This window comes from Otolemur garnettii, unplaced genomic scaffold (genome assembly GCF_000181295.1).
Source record: "Otolemur garnettii isolate 467f Iridium unplaced genomic scaffold, OtoGar3 scaffold00084, whole genome shotgun sequence".
NCBI lineage: Eukaryota > Metazoa > Chordata > Mammalia > Primates > Galagidae > Otolemur > Otolemur garnettii.
The window spans coordinates 6,931,622-6,940,432 of NW_003852479.1; the positions used below are offsets into that span (position 1 = coordinate 6,931,622).

The 8,811-nt window shown below is 46.7% G+C and overlaps 1 protein-coding gene across 2 annotated transcripts in view; it reads right to left on the reverse strand.

Annotated features, from left to right (window-relative positions):
* The window catches only part of MECOM (MDS1 and EVI1 complex locus), a 567,302-nt gene that overhangs the window by 233,216 nt on the left and 325,275 nt on the right, over positions 1-8,811 (reverse strand). The gene's annotated exons all lie outside the window — the stretch shown is intronic.

An 8,811-nucleotide genomic window follows, 5' to 3' on the forward strand; every position in this document is an offset into this window, starting at 1 on the left:
TGTGTATGTGTGCATGTGTGTGTATGTGTGTATGTGTGCATGTGTGTATGCATGCATGTGTATGTATGTATGTGTGTATGCATGTATGTGTGTGTATGTATGAATGTGTATGTGTGCATGTGTGTAAGTGTAAGTATGTGTGTATGCATGCATGTGTATGTGTGCATGTGTGTATGTATGCGTGTATGTGTGCATGTGTGTGTATGCTTGTGTGTATGTGTATGCATGTGTGTATGCATGTATCTGTGAATGCATGTACAGTCACCGTTGAGATGCCCTCTAGAATAAACAGAAGTGGCAGAACCCAGACTAGAACTAGCACCTCCCAGGTTTTTGTCCTTCCTGAAACCCTCTCAGATTCTGAACCCCTCACAGTCCTGGCTCTCCTCCTGCTACTCTGGCTGAGTATCTCTGTCTTCCTGGAAGATCCTCCTTCCTTCTCAACCTCAAAACATGGGCAAGAGTTCTGTTCCTTCTGCTCCTGTCCTGTCTCTGAAGGACACTTCTATCAAAGCTTTACACACCATACATAATTTAACTCCCAAATTCCAACCCAGCCTCCTCCTCAGGTGCAGACTCATACACATAACTGTCCACTGGAGAGCAGCTCTTTGGGATTCACAGCCACACAGAGTTGACCATTTAACAAGATACCCGATTTATCCCTCTTAGTGGATTCTCTCCTGATCTGTCTGTCATGGGACTGGGCTCCATTGCTCAGTTACCTTAGCTTCCCTCCCACTTCTTCACCCCTCACATCTTATCAGTGATTAATTATCAATTACACTTTCTTTCTCCCTCCCAAACAATTCTCAGATGACCTCACCTCCAGCCCATCCCTGCCCCAGCTGCACCATCACTCCCTGGGAAGTGCCTCTGTCATTCACCTCTGACCTTGCCCCACCCAGGCTATTCTCCACCCAAAGACCCCAAAGTCATCTTTTAAAACCAAAATCATACTAAATTACAGCTATATTTAGTAACTGTAAATGGCTTCTATTAGAATTTTAAAATTTTAAGTTATTGATAGATAATATATTTGGTTTTTTTTATTATTAACAAGTGATCCAATTTCAGGGGGCAAGGGACTTGAAGAGAAACTTCTCTGAAGAGGACAGGCTCATGGCCTATAGATATATGAAGAAATGCTCATCATCCTTAATCATCAGAGAATTATAAATCAAAATACTTTGAGATATCATCTAGATAATATATTTGAATACTTACAAACAAACAAACAAACAGTATAAAAAGATAAACAGTACACAAGCCTCCCTGCCACCCTGTGTCCCACCCTCCCAGCTCCCTCCTGTCCTGCAGGTGGCTGTCCTCCTGGTTTGTGAGGCCCCACTGCAGCTACAACAGGAGGAAACATCTCACCTGGACCCCAAGCCCAGCTAGACTAGACCAGACCTCTACTTCTCCACTCTCAGCTCCATTCACCCTCCTCCCTACTGGCCATGCCCTGCCCTACAGCCTTCTTTGGTTTCTCAAGCCAAGGCACTTCTGTCCTGCCTGGGGTGTTCACTTATGCTGGGTACACCTCAGCGGGCCCTCTCCCCCTCTCTCCTGGTTTCTCCTGAGCTGGCATCTCACGGCAGGGTAGCTTCTCCTTCACAGCTTACTGGGCAACATGATCACAAGTTGTAATCACAATTACAATTATCAAGTTGTAATAATATATGGCAATTTGTTTACTTCTTCTCTGTTTTACCAGACAATAAACTCCAGGATACCAAGAAGTCTGTCCATTTATTTTATTATTCTGCAGTTGGTAAGCCTGCCCACTTAGAAGACATTCTCGACATGAAGGGCTCATTAAATATTAAATAAAGTGAATCACTTAATGCTTTCTCTCTGTAAACACTGGGGCTGTAATTAAACATTTCCTGAATATTTGCACTTACAGGCACAACAAAACACATTATATAAATTAAGAGTTAGAAGAAATCCCCCTCTCTCTCAAAGAGTAGAAGGTGAGGTTCTTTGATAATTCTGTGTTAAAGAATGTCATGGTTTTATAAAAAAGAGCTGCTCCAGGCCTAAGGAATATTCTGTCTGCTGACACCACAGAGCAGGGCACTTGCACATCTAACGTGACGGTATAACTTTCCCCAGCATAACTGAATTCCCTCCTTATTTGTCACAACAATTTTCTCTTATCCTCTTGCATATGCTATTCTTTTTTTACCTAAAGGTATTTAAGTTAAGGAAATGTTAGGAAAAAACACTTTCAATTGTGAGCTAAGTGTTTATTTCTTCTCTCCTTTTGAAAAAGGGAGGTGCCTGCTGCTCTGCGCGGAGTGGACTTGTTATCATCAAGGTTGACTTTTTCATGTCTCTGCCCGTGAAAGACACGTCACCCTTCTCATCCTGACTGTAGCTGTACATCGAAGGACGGTTCCAGATATTTCCCTTTCAGATCTCAAAAGGAAATATTAATCAAACAAAAGATGGGAAATTATGACGTCCTACCACTATGGCCTGACTCTCACGGCCAAGTTTCAGTGGATCACAGGGTACAGGTGACCATCCATCAAACCGCTCATCATAACACACGCTGAAATGTCCGCATTAATCAGGACAGAAGCCAAAAACAATATCTTTTGCTGACCCTCATGAAGACTACCAAAGGAATTCCCCTGAAAACAGACTCTACGGACGTGCAAGACCTAAGACGGATGACATGAAAGGAACTCTGGGTGACTCAGGGTGACTCTGGGTGACTCACGGCAGCAGTGCATTCTTCTGAGGAGGAATTAAACAGCTCCGTGACACGTGCAAGTTCAAACGACAAAAATTTTTAAGCAATTTCAAAGCCAGTGTGGATATATGTTTGCATAGATATGTTTATCTTCAAAAAATTATCAGAAAATTCCACAAAATCATTCAAAGCATCTTAAGTAGCATTAACAACAAGGCAAAGATGACCGATATCATCACACTCTCTTCCCCCTGCCCCCAGATCTGTCATCCAAGATCTGCCTCATCTGGAGTCAGTGACAGGCACAGGCACGGGAACTGAGCACTGTGGGTGCAGACTGAACGGAGATGTGTCTTTCCTTCACTGTTAGCATTCTACAGCTTTTCACTACAAATAATGGAATAATTGGCCTCAAAAATATATCTGCCTCAAATCTCACCCGAGGCTCAAATAGCAACAACTGGGGGCAAATCCAGTAGGGTCCTCATGGTGTGAGGAGAACATCAGCCTGAGTCAGGAACTCGAGGCTTGTTGCCCACCAAGCTACCATGGGACTAGCACCCAGGCCACACCATTTAGCCACCTTGAGCCTCAGTTTCCCCACATGCAAAGTGGTGGTTGGGCTCAGTGATGTCTGCAGAGGCCCGTCACACTGTGTGATTCTGTGAAGCACCGTAGGGCCGTCCGGGGCAAAGCCAACATCCCACAGCAGGTGACAGCAGGGCAGAGGAGAGGCATCCCAACACCGGGCAGGTGGAGGGGCCTCAGACCTTTTTCTTTTTTCTTTGCAGTTTTTTTTTTTTTTTTTGGCTAGGGCCAGGTTTGAACCTGCCAGTGCTCTATCCCTTTGAGCCACAGGTGCCGCCCCCCTTTGCTTTTATCTAGTCATTGAAAAACTAGTAACACATCTAGTCTTCCGTAACTTCCTTAACTTCCTGCAACTACCAAAATAAACAAAGCACTTGTAGGATTCACTTGAACAATTTGCAATTAATTTTACAATAACAATGTCTTTACGAGATTAAAGGCATTTTTTCACGATTAGAAAAATATCCATAATTATTCTTTACGTTTAACACAAATTCAACACGGGTTTATAAACGCCGCCTAAGCACCTGCCGTGTGCGTCGGCCCAGGCTGTGCTCGGGGAAGCCACAGCCTCTGCCTCCAGGGACCTGCGTTAGGTCGGCCTTGTGAACTCCCTGATACCCAACGCTTCGTGACTCACAAAATGGCGATTTCAGGTGTCTCCGCCCAATAGGTTTGTAGCCAACTGTGTCATCAAATAGATTAATCCTTCAAATTACCATAAACATTTTGGAAAGTCCCATTAATTCCGGAAAGTTATTAGGATCCCATTTACTGATTTCTGAGAGAACGGGCTGATGGGGTTTTGGTTGTTTGTTTCGTTTGTAGGGTGTGTGTCTGCCTGCTCTTGTCACTGTTGTGTGGAGCCTCTACTAGCAATTGTTCCATCCTTGTGCATTTGTTTAATGCCTTTCCATAACCAGTTAAGACGTGTCTGACCTACAGTCTCCTCAGCGTGAGTTACGTATGACACGCGTGCACCACACACACACAGATGGTCTGTTCTAGTTCTCAATCTTAAGGGGCTTTTCTTGTTCCTTCCTAACAGACATTGCTGCGTTCTGCTTCTCCCGGCTTACTTTCCTAACAGGCCTGGAGACCGCTTGTGTGTAGGGTTGGAGCTGGTGCTTCTTTATACCACCCACATTCTCTATCCTCACGTCGGACTTGCAGTAGCACGACAAAATAACCACAGGAATGATAAATTATAAAGGGAGACATCTGATCAAAAAGACAGTCATCTCCATAGATGATATTGCGTTTTTTTCCAACGGTGCTGCTGTCCCCACATGCCAGGGCAGTGACAGTCCCCTGCACATCAAGCCCTGGTGTCATCTTCACAGTGAGTCTAGACAGGGCACGGAGGGGGAGTTTTCAAATTTATTTTACACATCAGAAGCTTTGTGCATTCAATATCAGTACATTTGTTATATCAGTTAGTGCCAGTAAATTTCCAGCTTTGCCTTAGCAAAGGAAAATGTTTATCAGGAAAATGAATAATGACATTTGCATTATGACACAATAAGCCAGGTGTGGTGGCTCACACCATAGTAATCCTAGCTCTAGGAAAGGCAGAGTTGAAACAATTTCTTGAGCTCAGGAGACTAGCCTGAGCAAATGTAATACCCCAGCTCTACAAAAAATAAATAAATAAATAAAAATAACAGGAAAATTAGCCAAGTGCTATGGCGGGCACCTGTAATCTCAGCTACTAGGGAGGCTGAAGCACGAGGATCTCTTGAACCTAGGAGTTTGAGGTTGCTGTGGGCTATGACTCCTGGGCACTTTAGCCTGGGGCAAAAGAGCCAGACTCTGTGTCCAAAACACAGACACACAGAGTAACCAACTACTATAAGACTTTCTTTAAATGAGGCTTTCTCTCAAAATAAACAAATAGCTGAAAATACCCCAATTTTGAATAACTGTCTAAAAGATGAATACTCTCCTATCTAAGTAAAATCAAAAACACTTCCCTGAATGATCAGCTTGTAGTCCACACATCAATCGCTTCATAATATGAGAAACGGCACGTGGGCCCGGGAGCAGCCACACTTTCCTGTGCGCTCTGGGCATATTTCTTCTTCAGACACCGTTTACACAATACAGGAAACGGCTTCATCTGGTTCCTGGTCTTTTTGATCAAGTCAAAAGCCTTAAAGGAAAAAGTGTCTCTTTTTCATTTTACTTTTTTTTTTGTACTTTTGTTTTTCACAAATTATATTTCCCTAAATTGAAAATGGGAATTGGACAAGTATGGAGGGCAATGTCCTCTAAGAAAATACTTTACTGAAGGGCAAGCTCAGAACCTTTGTCGTGAATTCTGTAGAAAGGAAAGGAAAAAGAAATAGGGGAGGAGAGAGAGAAAGAAAGGAGAGAGAGATGGAGAGAGAGAGGAAAGGAGAGAGAGAGAGAGAGGGAGGGGAGAGAGAGGAGAGGGAGAGAGAGGGAGAGAGAGAGGGAGGGGAGAGAGAGGAGAAGGGAGGAGGAGGAGAGAGAGAAAGAAAGGAGAGAGAGATGGAGAGAGAGAGGAAAGGAGAAAGAGAGAGGGAGAGAAAGAGGGAGGGGAGAGAGAGGAAAGGGGAGGAGGAGGAGAGAGAGAAGGAAGGAGAGAGGGAAAGGGAGGGGGAGAGGGGGAGGAGGAGAGAGAAGGGGAGAGAGAGACAAGGAGGGGAGAAAGAGAGGGAGAGAGACAGAGAGAGATGGGGGAGAGAAAAGGGGAGAGAGAGGGAGGAGGAGAGAGAGAAGGAGAAGGAAGGGGAGTGGAAAGAGAGAGAAAGAGAGGGGTAGAGAAAGAGATGGAGAAGCAGAGAGAGGGAGAGAGAGGGAGAGTAGGGACAGGGGAAGAGAGAGAAGGAAGGGAGGGAGGAAGGAAGGGAGGGAGGGAGGGAAGGAGACTGGCTTTGTGATTCAGGGAAAGTTGTTTCCATGGTTTACCATGAAATATTCACTGAAAAAGCTATTAACTCAGAGACCTAGGCTATGAAGCACCTGAAGTGTCCGAGGCATGACTGAGTGGACAGGAGTAGTAAGAGGTGCCGTCAGAGGGGAGCTGGGACCAGACCACAGGGGCTCTGTGAGCAGGGGAGGGACTCTGCATCCTCCGCCAGTCAGGAGCCATTGCAGAGCTCAATAGATCACTGCACAACACAGGAGGCGGCAAGGAGAGGCCGGGGGCACGAGGCATTTGTATGGACAGAGACCGTGTGGTTTTGCCCAGAGTACTGGAGTGACAAGAAGCTGAAAGATTCCAAATGTGTTTTGAATAAATGAACCCACGTGGCTTGATGCAGCTGTGAAAGAATCAGAAAAGGCAGGATGATTAGACTTTTTTTGACTTGAGCACCTGATAAAATGAGGAAGAGGAATGAGGAAGACTGTAGACAGAGCAAGTTTGGAGAGAGATTAAGAAAAAAAACACGTAAGAGTTCAGGTTTTCCTGAGTTAATACTGAGGCACCTGTTAGTCGTCCCCAGGGGGACGTCGCCTGGGAGTTGGTTAGTTCCAAGGCTGGAGATGCAGGAGAGGTCTGGGACAGAGACAGAAACGTGGGAGTCACCCCCCCCCCCATCCGCAAGGTTGGATCTATGACTGGGGAAGGGCCCCAGCCCTGGAGAGTGAGCCTGGACAGTGCTGAGAGAGGGTCTAGGGCCTGGTCCTGGACAGTGCTGAAAGAGGGTCTAGGGCCCAGGGCCCGGTCCTGGACAGTGCTGAGAGAGGGTCTAGGGCCTGGTCCTGGACAGTGCTGAGAGAGGGTCTAGGGCCCAGCCCTGGAGAGTGAGCCTGGACAGTGCTGAGAGAGGGTCTAGGGCCCAGTCCTGGACAGTGCTGAGAGAGGGTCTAGGCCCCGGCCCTGGACAGTGAGCCTGGACAGCGCTGAGAGAGGATCTAGGCCCCGGCCCTGGAGAGTGAGCCTGGACAGTGCTGAGAGAGGGTCTAAGTGCCCAGCCTCCAGGGGCCCCAGGACTCAATGGGGGTTGGGGGTAGGGAAACAAGGGACTAGCAGAAGCAATCTGGGAACACCTGGTGAGGTAAAAAGAGAAGCAGAATTGAGTGGTTTGTAGGAAATCAAGCAGCTAGAGCTTTTCAAAGGAAGATTAACCAAGTCTAAAAACAAACTGCGGCCTGAGGAATGCCGCTGGATCTGGCCAGAGGAGAATTACAGCCGTAACAAGAGACTCTCTTCAGATATGAGAAGAGAACCGGAAAGAAAGAAAATATAGTTCACAGTGTTTTCTCTAAACAGGAGCATAGACATTCACCGTAACTGGAGAGTTAACTGCAGTCCAGGGAGAATTGTTTCTAAATCTGGGTCAGCACTGTGTGTTCATGCATGGACGGGAATGGTGGAGCAGAGAGGAGGTCCAGGGCTGCTGCGGAAGGGTGGGATCACTGTGGTGTCTGCAGGTGGGCGGGGACCAGACCCAGAGCACATGGGAAAGGGTTCACCTTGGACTGGAGCAGGACAGCAAGGGCAGCAAGGGCAGAGAGACAGGAGGGAAGGCAGAGGAGAGGGGACAGGTGTGACGGCTGGCTGGTCTGGGGACGTGGCATGTGGCATGGTCATCCTGATCTAGCCCTTCAGTGACATGACAGATAATGGCTCTTTGTCACTGGTTGACAGTGACGAGGGGTCAAGGAAAATACAAAAAGTAAAACAGTTCTTTAGGAGAGGTGCCAGGGCAGAGGAGGTAAAGAACTGGATTTAACTAGGGCTTGGACTAGCGGCTGAAGGAAGAGAGATGAGGGTTTATGAGAAAGAGAGCTCGTAATGACGGGCCATGACCCGTGGTCAAGACCGTGGAGCCGGAATGACCAACTGACTCAATCACTGATCAAGCACATTTTATTAAGCACAGAACTCCGGGGTCTGTCTGTACTGCACCCTAACGTAATGTAAGTTAGAATACAAGGTTCTATGTGACCCAGTCCCCATTACGCCTTCCAGTCTTCTGTGATCTGCTGTCCACAATTAACCAGAGTTCCCTGGAATGCCCAAAGCTGCTACCTCTGTCCCCACTGGACTGGCCCCCTCGGTCACTTCTACTCTTCTCTGGCCACTCATCCCAGGACCACATCACTGATCCCTTCCCAGCACGGGGCAAGCACGTGGTGATCACCCTCCCACAGTCTACTCCCCACTGGGTACAGATGAAGGAGCAGATGAACTCACGGTCACGTCACCCATGATCGTTTATCTCCAGAGAAGGATGACTAAGAGGAAGAGGGTTCCACCACGGACAGGGCTCCCACGTTGTGACAGCTCCAGTGTTGCCAGTTTGTTAAAATGATGCTTAATAAGTTACGATAACTCTCTTCTGATTGATTTCTGCATCCATTTTTATTGTCTTAATAATTTTCACAACTACTTTTTGATAGAAAGTATGAGAAGGAGAAATGAGAAGGGAATGGAGAGAGGACAGTGAATACGCCCAGGAGAGAAACGGAGAAAAATAAGGAAAGGAGAAAGAAAGAAGAGAACGAAAGAGACACCGTGTGAGGACCAGAAAGAAGAGCCGGAG